Source organism: Apium graveolens, chromosome 3 (assembly GCF_009905375.1).
Source record: "Apium graveolens cultivar Ventura chromosome 3, ASM990537v1, whole genome shotgun sequence".
Classification (NCBI taxonomy): domain Eukaryota; kingdom Viridiplantae; phylum Streptophyta; class Magnoliopsida; order Apiales; family Apiaceae; genus Apium; species Apium graveolens.
The window spans coordinates 78,293,527-78,311,286 of NC_133649.1; positions in this window are offsets into that span (position 1 = coordinate 78,293,527).

Genomic DNA, 17,760 nt, shown 5'->3' on the forward strand with positions numbered 1-17,760 from the left:
AGTATAACGGGTAGAAAACTTGCCTGAGCGACTGGGGGTTACGAATGGATCGGGACGAGTTTGGTAACCTATAAACAACAAGTAAGTTGGAATTAAACCAAAGTCACTTGTAAATCTATACTTTAACTAACTTATACTCTAACGCTTGTTTTGCGCTTACTGATTCTCTTAAGTCACTCGAGTACCCTCGGCTCCACCATTTTTAATAATTTAACCTTTACGAGTTTTAAGGCGATTCCTTCGCGAGTGTCTTACCAACTGCCTAACACACTTACCATAAATGTTTCATACATTAATTAACCCTTTTTGGTCTTTAACCTATGTTTCAAAGGAAGGCGAGGGGAAAAGTTTCGTTCGCGAAACGCCGTTACTTGAAACGGTCGTTTCTCCTAAACCGTGCATCGGAATCGAACGAACTACATATCAAAACGAAGCTCGTAACATGAGCTATCTAAACATGGCAGTGGTCATAATCTATCAGGGGGTTCTCGGGTCCTAATGTTATGCACAAAAACAGTCCAAAGAAAATCGGACGTTACGACGGCTATGTTTACGCGATTACCAATGTTTAAACTACTCCAATTAACCACCAACCAACTCATAACCATCAATACAACAAAACTTCACCTAAACCATACCACATCAGTCCATAATCTCCAAGGTTTTCAACTCAAACAACCACAATCAAGACCTATGAACTATAATCAAGCTTCAATTACCAAAACACTTCCAAATCAAACCAAACTACTAATAATCACAATCCATGCTTCTCATTTCACAACACCAACCATTAAACTTACTAACAAATAAAGTAAAGGCTAGGGTTTGAATTTTATACCTTCCTTGGGAGGTGTTAAGTTGCTAGGAAGCCTTAAGGAGCCTCCTACAAGCTTGATCTTTCCAAAGAAATCAAGAACACAAAGTTAGGCTTTGAAGTTTCTAAAAGTCCGATTTAAAGAACTGTAAAAATGAGGGTCTTACCATGATTATTTGGACGAGACTTGTGAACAAGAGTTGTAGGCCATCTCAATACCTTTCCAATGAGCTATAGAACACAATATTTGAGTGAGAAATGAAGGAGATACAGCAGTTTTAGTGTTCTGGTTCTGTTTTGGCCGAGAGCATGAAGAACAATGCCTTGGTTTCTTTTTGATTTTGATGAAAAATGATTTGCTTGGCTTGGTTGGTTTGATTTTTGTGTTTGTTTTAGTCAATTACCTTGTTGCCCTTGAATTTGTGTGGTTCTCATTCAACCACACCTCCTTCCTTCCCATGTCATGCTTGTGTCATCCTCATGATGTCATCCTCCCCTCCTTGTCCTCTTTCTATTTGTTGGGTGACATCATCCTCTCTAATCCCTTTGATTAACTTCCTAATTGTTTGCCTAATGACCGCTGATCTGTTATACTGTTCGCTTAACTTTCGTTTTCTTTTATCGTTTGAGGGATCATACCCGGGATCTTATTACTTAGGTTCCCTTAACCTTTCTCAATACATTATATTCCTTTTTATGATCCTCTATTATAATCCTTTAATTTAAATCCTTTTATCCTGTTACCTTATACTCAATTCTTTCCGTATCTATTGGATTTCCGGGAAAAATCAAAGTGTTCGGATTTGGATTCTGACGATCTTTACATACACTTATATCCCATATAAAGTACTAATAAAATCTCAGAATATCCATATCAGAACCCCTACATAGTGTGGCATGAAAAGTTTTCTCATTCAGCAAAAACACTATTCATAAGGGTTTCAAAAATTTCCAAAAATTGGGGTTATTACAGTCTCCCCTCCTTAAAAGGATTCCGTCCCGGAATCAGATAGAAATGAATAGGGATACTTTCTTAGTATTGCACTTTCTAACTCTCAAGTCAATTTTCCCACATTGTGGTTCTACCATCAAACTCTGACTAGTTTGATAACCCTTCTCCTAAGCACTTGTCCCTTTTCGATCTATAACCCTTTCTGGTTGCTCCCTATAGGTTATGTCTGGTCGCATGCCTATGCGCTCATATGCCCCTATTTATCTGGCATCCGAATTACATTTTCTTAACATTGATACGTGGAACACATTATGAACTTGCTACATATTCGGGGGTAGGGCTAGCTCATATGCTATCTTCCCAATATGTTTTAATATATCCAAGGGTCCAACAATTCGTGGACTTAACTTCCCTTTCTTTCCGAACCTCATCCTTCCTTTCCAAGGAAATACCTATAACAACACTAGGTCCCCCACTTCCTATTCCTTGTCCTTTCGTGTCAAATCAACATACTTCGTGTTCCTATCTTGGGCTACTACCAGCCGTCCTCTGATTAGATCTATTATATCCTTGGTCCTTTGGACCACTACTGGTCTGAGCATCTTGCGCTCTACAACTTCATCCTAACATAAGGGAGATCGACATTATCTTCCCTCAAGGATCTCATAAGGTGACATCTCGATAATGACATATGATCTATTGTCGTGATATAACTAAATCCGCGTTAAGTGATCATTCCAAATTCTTTCAAGTCTATTGCACAGACTCTCATTATAGCGTTTAGCATTAGAGCTTTTGCTTCTCAATACCCATTCTTTTCTAGTTCGTAATCGCTACAACCTTCCGTTCCTAATATTATACTAGTTATACTTTTGCTCGTTAGCGTTCTATAACCTTTTAATAACCACTTCAACCTTAGTATCACGAATGTGTTTCCATTTCGAATACTACCACAACTTTATTACTCCTTTTTTCTGCTGTTTCTATTTCCCAAAGTTTGATCAATCATATAGAAGTAAAGGAATTTGTTGAGAGATCACTATGATCATGAACACTTTTATATTGCATAGTTAGTACAGAAGGTGGCCAGCCTTTAGTACTTGACAAGCAACTAAACAATAGATGGTATCCTACTAGGCTTCTATCACAAAGATAGATAGTCATTCGGCAATACCTCCCCTTCTGGAAGGGTTGTTCTTCTCAGCTTACTTGAAATGAAAAGAAGAGAAAAGAACGAACTGAAGAGAATTGTATATATGTAAAAAAAATATTGCCATAAAATATCTGGCTTGGAATCTACCTCTGAACTATAGAGGTTTGTCATAGGAGAACAAAACATATATGTATTTATATCAACATAAAGTATTATAGCATCGTATTTCACATGCCTAAATATTTCCGCTATCCCGTCCATCATTCTATGGACCCATGCTCTTCCTCGAGCTTATACACAATCACCTTTGAAACTCCCTCGACATTGAAAATTGAATCTGGAATCTCATTCTAGACATCATCGTTACTAGAATTCTATGCTTGCATCGCAACCTTCCTCGTATAGTCATACGACCCTCAATTGATAAGGATGAATAAATATTCAATAGGTAAATAATCTACTTAATTAGTCTATTCAATGATAACTTATACATCACCACGACCCGATTAGTGGTACTTAATCTCAACATCCATTCCAATACAACTCTCATGGTTGTAACCAGCTCATTACTCGCAGAATCATTGTTGCATTACTATGGTCCACCACTGACCTACTGTCGTCATTCACTTTCCATGAAATCTTAATATCTAACCATACGGAGTCCATACATGTCGTATAGAATACTTCTAAGGAGTTAACATAACCCCCATTCATAATTCATGAAGAACACTCCAGATCCTGACGTACTTTCATGACATGAAGCAGATAAAATTGCAGAAGAGTTTCAATCAAAGCAACGATAGCAGGTTAATACCATTCTAAATCATATGCCTTAAATAGAAGACTTACTCAAAGGTTCGTTTAGTCCTTTTGAAACATGGTCCAGGCTCATTCTCAAGATAGTACCTTCTAAGATAGATAGCCCGCTCATGGCGATTACACGAATTAAACCTTTACCAACTACTATTACGGCTGGGTATTGCACAGTCATCAGAAGGAATGTCAATCTTCCAAACCATAATACAACCTTCAGCTTTTAACCATCATCACTATATCCTTTGGCACAAGCGCCTACAATTATCCTTTTATCATTAAAGTGTCGGCCACCTCTTTGGCCTTTCCTGATAGTAATAGTTCCTTACAGTCAATGTCATTTTAACCACCTCCAAATAAATTTTCTACCTTATTTCAATCACAGCTTATGTAAAAATGCTTTTCTTTAATATCTGATGAGTAAATAAAAAAAAAATATCACCATTTTTCCATAAGTTATTGCCTCAATCTTTAGAGGCTAATCACTGTCAAGACTGACTCTTAATCATACTTAGAACATCTTTTATCTTAAGTCCTAATTGCCCTAAACAATTTCGACCATTACTGGTTCGATCCATACTTTCTCGTGGTTTAACACGTGCCCCACTTGGCAACATTATAATTACGTCATATTTCCTTTATCAACATTTCTATTCTTGAGAATTTTGAATATTACCTTTCTCCTTGTAAAACCTTTAAGGTTATCCTTCAATCGTTCCTCCTGTATTCCCTATATACAGGGCATATCAAAATACCACTTACTAATACTAGAACCATTGTCTATATACTTCTGAAGAATTTCTCCACTGATCCTTAAAGGTTATTATTACCTTAATCCTTTCCAATTCATACTGTCAAAACTCATACTATCCCTATTAAGGGTGAAATTCCAACCTTTATGCATTCCCCGAGGATTCATTTTAAGTTACCGACGTTCTATCCTTAATTCCACCTTTAAAAGGTACATGCATCCTTCCATGGATAAATCAAGTCATATATCCCTGATAAGGGTATCTTATTCAATCATTCCCACCTCGATAGTATATGCCTAATTTCACAATAACATCTGTATTCAAAATGAGGTCAATCAATATGGCCTCCAAAAGATAAGAACGGTTATCCGCTTTTCTTGCCTGATTCAGTAATGATAATAGGGATGTTCTAGAAGATGTTTGTCGTGTTCAACGTGAACCTTTTAGTTCTAACTACTCATTTACCTCTTTTATTTATCTCAACAGTCATCTCAATGTTGGGATATCTTTCATACCTGACGTCTCCCTTTCTGGATATCAAGCCACCGATATTACACTTCACATTCTTGAAGGTCACTTCCTTCATCCAATTTTCCTAATTTCTTACTTCCTTGTCTCCTCAGTCTATCCGCGTCTCATTGTTTATCCTTCGAACTATCTCAATGTTTCCTCGAATCCTCCCAACTTAAAGGGGATAAAATATATGCATCTCTTATGCCTTCAACCGTCAACTTTAACTCATGGTGAATCACCCTCATCCTGACGATCATATACTTTTCTATTTCTATTAATATGAGTCTTTAGGGTTTCCTCATACCCAACTCCCTTATCATTCCTCAAACTCTGTTGCCTTTATATTCCTTTCCACTTCAATTCCTTTTTATTTTCCTTTCTCTTATCATTATTTCATGAACCAACACAACATAAGCATTGATTTCAAATATCCCGTCATTCTGGATTCGCGTCTTTAGAACGAATCTTAACAACTTTTACAGCTTAGATTCATAATTCATCATACTCGTCTGCCTTTGTTCTGGCTCTAAAGCTTTTACACTATCTCCATAACCTTGGGAAGTACTTTCCTGAAAACAATTGACTGAACTTAAATCAATTTATTATAATCTCTTGCTCCGTGCCTTCCTTGGCCTTTCACCAGCGGGTGGTCTCTCTCTTAGGAGGGTAAGTGACAAAAACAGTCTTTTGTGATTCGTCAATCATTCAGAATCTCAAATGATTCCTCTATTTCCTTTAGCCAGGCTCTTGCCTCGACTGGGTCAACCTGTTCCTTGGAACTCTGAGAGCTTAGAGACTTACAGGTCCTGAAAGAATTTCCTATCACATTGTTTCCTCAAGGTGGTGGTTGGGGATAATAGTCTAAGTTCTGTCTAGACAGGTCCATGAATTGCCGTATAGGAGTACCGTCTCGGGTCTCCTTTCCTTACTCGACTTTCTGTTTCCTTAGTATGAAATGTTTCATCCTACTCCCCATAATTGGGGTCATCTTTTAATTTAAAATCCTCATTTTCCACTCCATTATGTCATGGGTTCCTTCTATCTTGATGGCGACCTCCCTGACTATCACGTTCAGGGTTTGCTCTAAATCTTATTCCTCAAACTATGGCTCTCATCTAAGTTCTCATCCTTACGCTCTTGAACTTTCGGAACCCAAATTCTATAGGAATACCTCATTATTCCCTTATCATCTTTCTCGGTATTAATCTCATATTTATTTGTTGGCTCTCTGCCTTCATTCATCACCTTTCTCTGGCACCGTATGCTCTTTTCCAATAATTCGGTCTCTATTGCAATCTCAAACAGCTTTTCGGTACCGGCTCCGGTTACCTTCACTACTATTTCCAAAATCTCTTATAAACTCTCCCAAAGACATTATCATCTTGAGTCTCTCCTTTTTACTAAGGGCATCAGCCACCACATTGGCTTTCCCCGAATGATAAAGAATCTCCCAATCATTATTCTTGATTAGCTCTAACTGCCTCCTCTGGCATATGTTGAGCTCTTTCTACGTGAAAATGTACTAGAGCACTTATGGCTTAGGTAATTCTCGCACTTCTCTCCATACAAGTAGTGCCTCCAATCTTTAGGGTAAAACTATTGCCACGAGCCTAAGCTCATGGGCGGGGATATCGAATTTCATATTACCTTAATTGTCTTGACGCGTACGCGATTACCTTGCTGTGCTGTATGAGAAGCACCCTAATTCCTTATGCGTAGCGTCACTACACTTCACAAAATCTCATTTTCCATCCGGCAACGCCAACATAGGGAACGTCACCAACCTTTGCTTCGGTTCTTAAAAGTTGTTCTCGCATTTCTCTGTCCATTCGAACTTCTCAGTCTTACGAGTAAGCCGCGTTAAAGGGGCTACTATCTTTACAAACTTGAACGAACCTCCGGTAGTGACCGGCCAATCCTACCTCTGGGAGTTGCCCTAACCATGGTCATCAATTCATCAGTGGTCCTTTATCCAATCTCGTCAGGATCCTCCATGGGATCCTCCTCAGCAACTATCCCTTCTAGGACAACATCCTCAACCGCTACATCCTCAATATCAACATCATCCGGTCCTGCGTTAGGACGCTCTATTGGATCCACAATCTGATCTCCAATTAGTAATAAAACATCATCGCGTTGATGTTCCTCAACTTCAGGGTTCGGAGTCCCGCTACCATATACGATAACGAACTACGCTTCTATCGCTACATTTATAAGGGTTCCCATAAGGGTTTTAACTGTCAGTACTACGTTAGGTAGTCCGACTATGAACTTGGCAAGAGTTCTTATTATCTTAGTGAACTTATTATCTTAACGTCCCATCATCTCTGAGGTTTATAACGCTTAGCTCTGATACCATTTCTGTAACACCCCCAGATCCGGGGTCGGGGATTCGGGTCGTCACGAGTTCCATTTCCCTTAATAACACCCAATCTTAATAATTACTCAACTACTCTGTACTGTGACCCCACAATAAGCACACACACCACACGTTATAGTCTCAGAGATGAACATCCAAAAATAACCACAAGTCATTTTATTCCACAATTATCTGCCAATACACCTTAAAAGGTTTTCTGAATAAATTTACATTTCTTTGCCATTATTACAATTCATAAATATAAATAAATCTGGTACATCAAAAGTTGAAAGCCTAGCCTATTGGTAGTTCCTACCTCAGCTACGGCGGCATCAATGCTTCTAGAAAACTGCGGAACGTCTCCTAATCGCTTGCGAATCGGGAGCTTGGTTCTGTTCATCTTTTCTATCTGTTGTTGTGTGATGAAAAAAGAAAGCAAGGGTGAGCAACAAGCCCACCAAAATAATATGTATAATGATTAATAGTATATGAGCCTTCTCATAGTACTCATGAAAGTCTTGGTCAAAAGAAATGAACCAAGTTGATATCTTAATGCGATGAAGTCGCAAAATATTCAGTATATATACATATATACTTTTCAAAATCTTGGAAGTCCTCTTCCATACATAATATACACAGAGTTCCAGTTTATAACTGTATAAAAATATTGTTGCAAGGTGATCTCATATATCTAACCTTGTCTCAACGTTTTTCTGAAAATCTTTGTCATGCATAAGATAATCATTTACTAGATATAAGTTTAAAAGATGAAGTTACAAGATACTCCAATATACTTATATCTTTTCCAAATACTACTTGAACTACCACCGTTCAAGTTATAATTAGTTTCAAAAGTTCATCACGTAGATGAGACTACAAGACCAGATTTGAATAGATTAAATCTTTAAAATATCATCAAAATAAAATGAAGTTACGAGATACTTCATTTGATGCAAACATCATTTTGAAAACTTGACCCTGCCAACACTCAACAATCGCCCAGCCGTAGCCTTTCTATCGAAGTGCTCTGGGTAGTGTTGCAGAAATATCCAATTGGATGATGAACTCATTACGGGAGTTTGCCGCGCCAGGAAGACCACTTACGATGATCAGTCGTAGTAGTACAACCCCACCATTTTCTACATGTAGAGGAGAACCTGTCGGATTTACTTGTCAACCGAACACTGAACTCCTAAGGAATGGACCGCCTTAGCGGAACTTCCAGGCCATTTGGGCCAATATAATAAGGCTGGGCCGGCGCCACTCGACCACTTACGCCACTCCTAGTTCAGATGAAATCCATGACTCTGAAACGTAAAGCTCGTTCCCCCTTTCCCTAAGTAGAAACTTGTTGATACGGCTCCACCAAGAAGTCGTATCTAGTTGGAAAGGAGAACTCACCGATATTTCCCAGGCGATGCCTGTTAATGGATTAACTTGTTCCAAGAATTTTACTTCCCGAGTGTTGGGTAAGTAATCAATTCATTTAACAAAACAGCAACCTTGTTGCGAATATAAAACACACCACAGAGCCGGATCCCTCAGGTTTTGAGCGAGTATTTAAATCCCCTTCGAAAGGAGGATCTTAAATATAAAAATGAGTTTTGGGATCCGCTCTAACTTTTAAAAATCATTTTGAAGACTCGCAAAACATTTTTAAGAGTGTTTGGAGTGATGCTGATTTAACAAAATAAATCAGTCCCAATATATTAGAAAATATCTGAATATTATTATTTAAATAATATTTCCATATAATCTTTATAAAAATAATTGAAGTAGAAGTTTTGAAATTATACTTGAAATGAATATTAAATATCCAAAGATATACCTATACGAAAGTACTATCTTTATTTGAATAATCAAAAGTGAGTTTGATTATCGACACCTTATTCTTTAATAAAATAAAGAATATATCTCAGCAAATAATCGGAGTCATAGATCCTCAAATGAATATTCAAATAATATTCAATAAATAAAATAAGCTGAGTCATAAGCCCTCGAATGAATATTCGAAATAATATTCAATAAATAAATAAGCTGAGTCATAAGCCCTCGAATGAATATTCGAAATAATATTCAATAAATAAATAAGCTGAGTCATAAGCTCTCGAATAAATATTCGAAATAATATTCAATAAATAAATAAGCTGAGTCATAAGCCCTCGAATGAATATTCGAAATAATATTCAATAAATAATATAAAGGAGTCATAAGTCCTCGAATGAATATTATAAATAAGTTTCTTTTTGATTTTGATGAAAAATGATTTGCTTGGCTTGGTTGGTTTGATTTTTGTGTTTGTTTTAGTCAATTACCTTGTTGCCCTTGAATTTGTGTGGTTCTCATTCAACCACACCTCCTTCCTTCCCATGTCATGCTTGTGTCATCCTCATGATGTCATCCTCCCCTCCTTGTCCTCTTTCTATTTGTTGGGTGACATCATCCTCTCTAATCCCTTTGATTAACTTCCTAATTGTTTGCCTAATGACCGCTGATCTGTTATACTGTTCGCTTAACTTTCGTTTTCTTTTATCGTTTGAGGGATCATACCCGGGATCTTATTACTTAGGTTCCCTTAACCTTTCTCAATACATTATATTCCTTTTTATGATCCTCTATTATAATCCTTTAATTTAAATCCTTTTATCCTGTTACCTTATACTCAATTCTTTCCGTATCTATTGGATTTCCGGGAAAAATCAAAGTGTTCGGATTTGGATTCTGACGATCTTTACATACACTTATATCCCATATAAAGTACTAATAAAATCTCAGAATATCCATATCAGAACCCCTACATAGTGTGGCATGAAAAGTTTTCTCATTCAGCAAAAACACTATTCATAAGGGTTTCAAAAATTTCCAAAAATTGGGGTTATTACATATATCATCTTCCCGATTATTACTTCTGTTCCGTGTGCTCACCATGGTTGTTGTTGTCTTCCCACATATGGCGCCAAATGTTGTGGAATAAAAACTAGGGTTGTGATTGTATTTAGTGGTAGGGTTGTTGAGCTTCAAGCTTTAATGGCTGCTCTCGCGGTGGGGACTAGTTGTCCTTGCAAGATGCCTACGTATCTCTATGTAGTAGAGAATCATGCTAAATACATAGTTATTGATGATGCCCTCGGGGCCATGGCGGCGAGGGCACACCAATGGCGTAGTGGCTTGTATGTCCTTATTTGAGGATTAAGCCTAAAATGTTCTTCTAGGTTAAGGGGTAGAACTCTTTATATAGATATTGAGTCTAGGGTTAGACTAGGGTAGGGAGACTTAGTGGAAAAGTTGTTATGCAAGAAATGCATGTACTATAACAAGACTAAGTCAAATAGACAGTCCTAAGTAAGTTGTATGATATTCTAAGTTTGTATTTTGTATTGTATTACTTGAGTCTGTATAAGTGTCAATCAATTAGACTGGAGTATTTTTCTGTAAACAGTCTCAAGCCTAAGAATAAACTCTGGAAGAAGATCATGCCTCAGAGAAAGTGTGAAGAAGCTTGGAGTTGAATAAATTTATTTTGAGAAAAACATTCCAAGTCAAGAAATCTACAAGTCACAGATCAAGTCATATAGAGAAGTCATTTGAGAACTCCGGAATGACTTATCGACAAGTCAAAAATAGCTTACAGAGAAGTCTAAGAGATATCAACGAGCCAAATGAAGACATGAGGATTGAAGATCAATAGAGAATTCAGAGATATCGACAATTCAAATTGAAGATGTGAAGATTGGAGATATCGACAAGTCAAAACTCTCATTAGAGATCTCAGAGATATCGATAAGTCAATATTCCTATAGAGATTTCAGAGATATCGACAAGTCTTTTCTACATGCATAAATTCAGAGATCTCGACAAGCCAAATTCTCTTATAGAGAACTCAGAGACTTCGATAAGAAAAAACAATTATAGAGAAATAAGAGATCTCGATAAGCCATTATACTTATTGAGATGTCAAGTTCTCTATATAACAAACTGGAGATCTCGATATAGACCTCAAGTACAGAATGCAGACTAGTTAAAGATCCAAGATTGTCAATCAACAAACAAATCAATCACTAATTTGAAAAGTCTACAAAAGCATCTTGAAGAGCACAAGATCAAAGGACAAGATTAACTGACAAAGAAAAGTCACAGACATGCACGATTTGCAAAGATATACTAAGCCATAAATGGAAAGCTTTAGATAACTTAAAGTAGGGTTTAGTATATGCTATTGCATGCTGTGTAAAACCTGTGTTTACTATTCTATAAAGTAACCACTGAATGCTTTATTTTAAGTTGTAAAAAATAGATCTAGAATTTCTTGTAACTCTCTCAAGAAAGAAGCTGAGTTCTTTATCAACTAAGAACCCAGAAATTTGTAGCAAGACATACTTGATTATAATATAAAATTAAGTGAGTTTTGAAGATACTGTGTTTATGTGCATGTTTATTAATTCTATTTGAACACTATATCTCTACAAGTTAGACTAATTTGTTCACCATTTCCATAAAAGTTTAAAATGCTTATAAATAATCTAAAACACATTCACCCCCCTTGTGTTCTATTCATTACCTAGCACAACTCTTTTACTTAGATGGTAAGTAGGACTATCCTAGACGGTTGATTCTGGATCCTTCCTAGGAGGAGACCGTTTCTATTTTGGATACGACGTTAGTGTCATTGTAGACCTCATTCTCAGGTTTGCTCGACGAGCCTATCACGTGGTCTTTTCGGTCCGTGGGCTATACGACCCACTTTTAGTCGTGGTCGTCATAGTTTGCTCGACTATCAAGACTGATATTGGACCGTAGCTTTTGATGTTACATATTGAATTCTCAATGATCAGAAGAAGCTCAGGATCTGGCTGTTCGGGTGACATCAGGATCTGATGTACCGTCAGGATTAAGCATGTCATCAGTATTTGAATGACATCAGTATTTGAAGACAGTCAGCATTAGAGGATTTGTTTTGTTCCTTATAATATGGAGCAGATATCTGTTACGTCTGAGTTATAGGACTTTATCTATTTAGTTTAAGATATGTATGAGTTTCAGTTAGTTTTTGATAATGCATATCTTAGATTAATTTGTTGTAGCTATGTAGTATATAAACACAGTTTAGGTCATCACTTAATGTATCACACTTGAGGATCCTTCGACCTAACAGTTCTCAAGAACATTAGTATTTCTTGAGAGGATTTTGTAACAGTTTTTATCAGAAATATAAAAAGCTGTTATATTTTATTACTTGTTCGAAATATTTATACAATTGTATCCAACCCCCTTAAACAATTGTATCTTTACTGGGCAACAATTGGTATCAGAGCACACTGATAAATTTACAATCAGAAACGATCTAAACATGTCTCTAAACAAGTATGAAAGCATTAAAATTCCCATTCTGAAAAAGACTGAATATCCAACATGGAAGGTGAAGATGCTCGTTTACCTGGAAGCTACAGATCCATATTATCTAGACGTAATTAATGATGGACCCTTCATGCCAACAAAACTGGTGCCTGCAACTCCTACTGTTGCTGAACATTATCAACTGAAGGAGAAGACTTTGTGGACACCAGAAGAGAAAGTAGTTGTGCTGAAAGATGCAAAGGTAAGAAACATTTTGCATAACAGTCTTGATTCTGTGATGTCAAACAGGGTTATAGCCTACAAGACTGCCAAGGAGATCTGGGATGCTCTTGAAACTCATGTCAAGGAACCATGGCCATCAAGAAGAACAGAAGGGCTGTTCTGATTCAAGAATATGAACACTTTGAGGACAAGCCTGACGAAAGTCTCACTGACATATATGATAGCTTTCTGACTCTGCTAAATAATCTTTCTTTGGTGGGAAAGGTGTATGATCGAGAGGATTCAAACACCAAGTTTCTGAGAGCCTTGAGTGAAGAATGGGAGACTCAGACTTCAATCATACGACATCAGTATGATCTGGACGTAATTACTCTGGATGAAGTCTATGGCATGCTGAAAACTCATGATTTGGAAGTTCAGCAAAGGAGAGATAGGAAAAGCAATAAAGGGAAATCTATTGCTTTGAAAGTGAATGATAATGTTTCAAGAGAAAAGTATGCTGGAGCTGCAAGAAAGAAGAACAATTTGCCAGAATCAGATACTGATGATTCATCATCAAATCCTGATGATGATACTGATTATGAAACTGATGAGAACATGACAGATTTTGATGGCATGCAAATGGCCGCATTGCTGGTTAAGGGCTTTAGGAGGATGCAATTCAGGAAGTCTAAGAACAACAGAAACTTCAGAAAGAAGTTTATTGGAAGTGAAAGGAAGTCAACTGGGAGAAAAGATGGAAAGGACTCTAGAGCTGGGAAGGTAGACAGGGCAAAGATCAAATGCTACAACTGTGATGAACCTGGTCACTTTTCCACAGAGTGCAAGAAAACAAAGCATGACAAAGGGAAGAGCAAAGCCCTGATCACATCAAGCAAGAATTGGGTGGACTCCTCTGATTCTGAAGATGAAGACACATGTTATGCACTGATGGCGAGTCTTGATGATCCTGCTACTTCTGAGCCTACGGTACAAACTCCTTTCTTCTCTTTTGATACTGAAAACATATCTGAATTGAAATCTATTCTTAAATCTTTGCATGGTAATTTTAAGAATGTGACTCTAGAAAATGATAGACTTATAACTGAAATTGAGATCCTGAAGTCTAGGAATGAACAGTTAGAGTCTGACTTAATAAATCAGATAGATTTGAAGAAAGAATGTGAGAGAGCTAAACATTCAGTTAAGGTTCTTGAGGCTAGATACAATATGTTAGAAAAGGATCTAGAAAATGAGATAAAAACTCTTAAAGCCTGGACTGTTTCAGGAAAAAAGATTCATGAGATAATCTCAAAGAAAAACTGGAAAGAATGCTTAGGATATAAAGATGGAGTTAAGGATGTTGACACTGAAAATAAAATCACTCTTAAAACTCCTGTTAAGTTTATCTCTTCAGAAGTTGGTGAACCCAAATCCATTTTTGAAAAGGGTTCAACATCAGTATCACAAGAAAAACTGGTAAGTGATAAAACTCTAAGAAAGGAAAGCAAGGAAACCATTACGTCTGTTAAGAAAGAAAAGAACATAGGACTTTTGTCAGCAAGACAATTGAAAAAGAAAATATCTGAGGCTACTGATAAACATTAAGGAAAAAGTCCTGAAATAAACAGGAATGGTAAGCAAGGTATTTTTAAGGATTCAAATTACAAGGTTGTTCACAATGCTCCTAGAAAAACTTGTTTTAACTGTGGAAATACTAATCATCTTGCTATTGATTACAGGAGGAATAAGAAAAAGAAAACTGCTATTCCTGAGTTTGATGTTAGGGGTAGAACAGTATTTTATAAACCACAAAATCCTTGTTTTCATTGTGGTAGTAGTTGGCATTCGATTTATACTTGTAGTTCTTATCACAAGTTGTATCACAATTACTATGAACCTTTGCCTAAGTTTAATAAAGTTGCTTGTGTGCTTAATTCTGTTGGTTTTACTAAATTTGCTTCTGACAAGGCAAATCCTGACAAAGGAAAAACTGTCAAAAGTACTCCTGACACACAAAGGCTTAAGTTGTCCAAAAAGAGGACCCAACAAGTGTGGGTCCTTAAAAATCCTTCTAATTAATTATTCTTCTGATTGCAGGGTAACAAGAAAAATACACTTGTCTTGGATAGTGGATGTTCAGGACACATGACTGGAAATAAATCCCTGTAGTCAGAATTTGATAAGAAGGCTGGCCCAGATTTATCTTATGGAGATGGAAATTTAGGACATACTCTGGGATATGGCAACTTGATAATTGGAAGAGTGGCAATAGAGAATGTAGCTCTTGTGGATGGACTGAAGCATAATCTTCTGAGCATCAGTCAAATCACTGACAGAGGTTATCATGTGGTATTCTATGACTCATACTGTGAAGTTGTTCATAACAAGTCAAAGAAAATTGTCTTGGTAGGATACAGACATGATAACATTTATGAAGCAAGGCTACATGAAAGTCTTGAAAAGGAAGCTACTTGCATTATCTCTAAGGCATCAGTAGATGAGAACTGGAACTGGCATAAGAAGCTCTCACATCTCAACTTCAATTCAATCAATGAACTTGCCAAGAAGGAGCTTGTAAGAGGATTGCCAAACATGCTATACTCAAGTGATGGTCTTTGTAAGCCATATCACATGCTCTAAACAAAGAAGAGTATCTTTCAAAAGCAAAACATAATTCTCTATCACTGAGCCATATCACATGCTGCACCTGGACCTTTTTGGACCAGTTAACATAATGTCCATCAACAAGAAAAGGTACACACTTGTAATTGTTGATGATTTCACTAGATATACATGGGTTTATTTTTTACACAGGAAGTATAAAACTCCAGAAATTCTTCTAGACCACATAAGGAAAATTGAAAATGGATCTACTCAAAAAGTGAAAATTCTGAGAAGTGATAATAGCACTGAATTCAAGAACTCAAAGATGGAGGAATTCTGCAAGTACAAAGGCATAGAGCAACAATTCTCAGCTCCTGGTACACCTCAGCAAAATGGTATTATTGAGAGGAAGAACATTGATTGAAGCTGGCAGAACTCTGCTAGAGGAAGCAAAACTACCCACTTACTTTTGGGCTGAAGCAGTAAACACAGCATGTTATACTCAGAATATCACTCCGATAAACAGACATGGTGTTACTCCTTATCAAATGATAAAAGAAAAGAAGCCCAGTCTCAAACATCTTCATGTATTTGGATATAAGTGCTTTGTTTTGAGAACTCATACTGATCAGCTTGGAAAATTTGCATCAAAGGCTAATGAAGGAATCTTTGTTGGATACTCACCTTCAAAAGCATACAAAGTATTCAATCTGATAATATACACTGTAGTAGTCTCCATAAATGTATCTATCGATGATAAGAAGATTCCTGGTTTTAAAGAAGACACTCATGAAATCTTAATCTTTACAAATGAAAATGCATTGTTGGAATCTGGATCAAACTCTAATGAACTGTCAAATCCTGATGATCCAAATCCTGACACTCCTTCAGATTCTGAAGATAATCACTGTACTAATGATCCTGCACATGTTGAGGGGGAGCAACAGCAAGGGTCAGCTGATGGTACTAACACTGAAGAATCATCTCAAGATTCTTCTCAATCTAATCTCTCAGAATCCATTGCCGATTCAACATCATATAAACATGAGTCAGGTCCCAATATCTCATCAGGAGATAACACAACAGATTCAGGGGGAGCCTCAAATGCATTTGAAGAGGCATACAATTCAGGGGGAGCATCTAGCTCCAGAAGGACACTTCCCAGTGCCACTAAATGGACTAAAGATCATACTCCTGATCTGATTATTGGAAATTCTGATGATGGTGTAAAGACAAGAAGTGCAACTCAGAATGAATGTTTATATCACAATCTACTTTCAAAAGAAGAGCCAAAGAAAGTAGAAGATGCACTCAAGGATGCAGATTGGGTCATGGCTATGCAAGAAGAATTGAATGAATTTGAAAGTAATAAAGTGTGGAAGCTGGTGCTTAGACCTAAGAACAGGTCAATTATGGGCACAAAGTGGGTCTTTAGAAATAAGACTGATTCTGATGGAACAATCATCAGAAACAAGGCAAGGTTGGTGGCTAAAGGATATTCCCAACAGGAAGGTATTGACTATGATGAGACATTTGCTCCTGTTTCTAGGTTGGAAGCAATCAGAATCTTCTTGGCATATGCTGCTCACAAGAAGTTCAAGGTCTTTCAGATGGATGTCAAGAAGGCATTTCTCAATGGAGAACTTGAAAAAGAAGTCTATATTGAACAACCACCAGTATTTGTGGATCCCAAACATCCTGACTATGTTTACATACTTGATAAAGCATTCTATGGACTGATGCAAGCACCTAGAGCATAGTATGAAACCCTTGCTCAGTTTCCACTTGAAAGTGGATTAAAAAGAGATACAATAGATAAAACCCTATTTTATCTGAGTAAAGGTAAAGATTTGCTTCCAGTCCAGATTTATGTGGATGATATCATTTTTGGATCAACTAATCAAACACTGTGTGATAAGTTTTCAAAGTTGATGCAATCAAGATATCAAATGAGTATGATGCGAGAGATGAGTTACTTCCTAGGCTTGCAAATTAAACAGACTGATAATGGCATCTATATCAATCAGTCCAAGTGATAAGTGGATTTTATATCCACTTGGAACGCTTCATTACAAGCTTAAATTGGTGTTTTGGACTCAAGTTGTTGGTATTTTGATGTGTTTTTGTGTTATTGCATTTCAGGTATCAGTTATATGAAGAAAGGAGCTTTTAAAGGAAATATGATCAAAAGTTATCAGAATTGGAAGCCAAGGCCATTGTCAAATTGTAGAGAATCTCAAT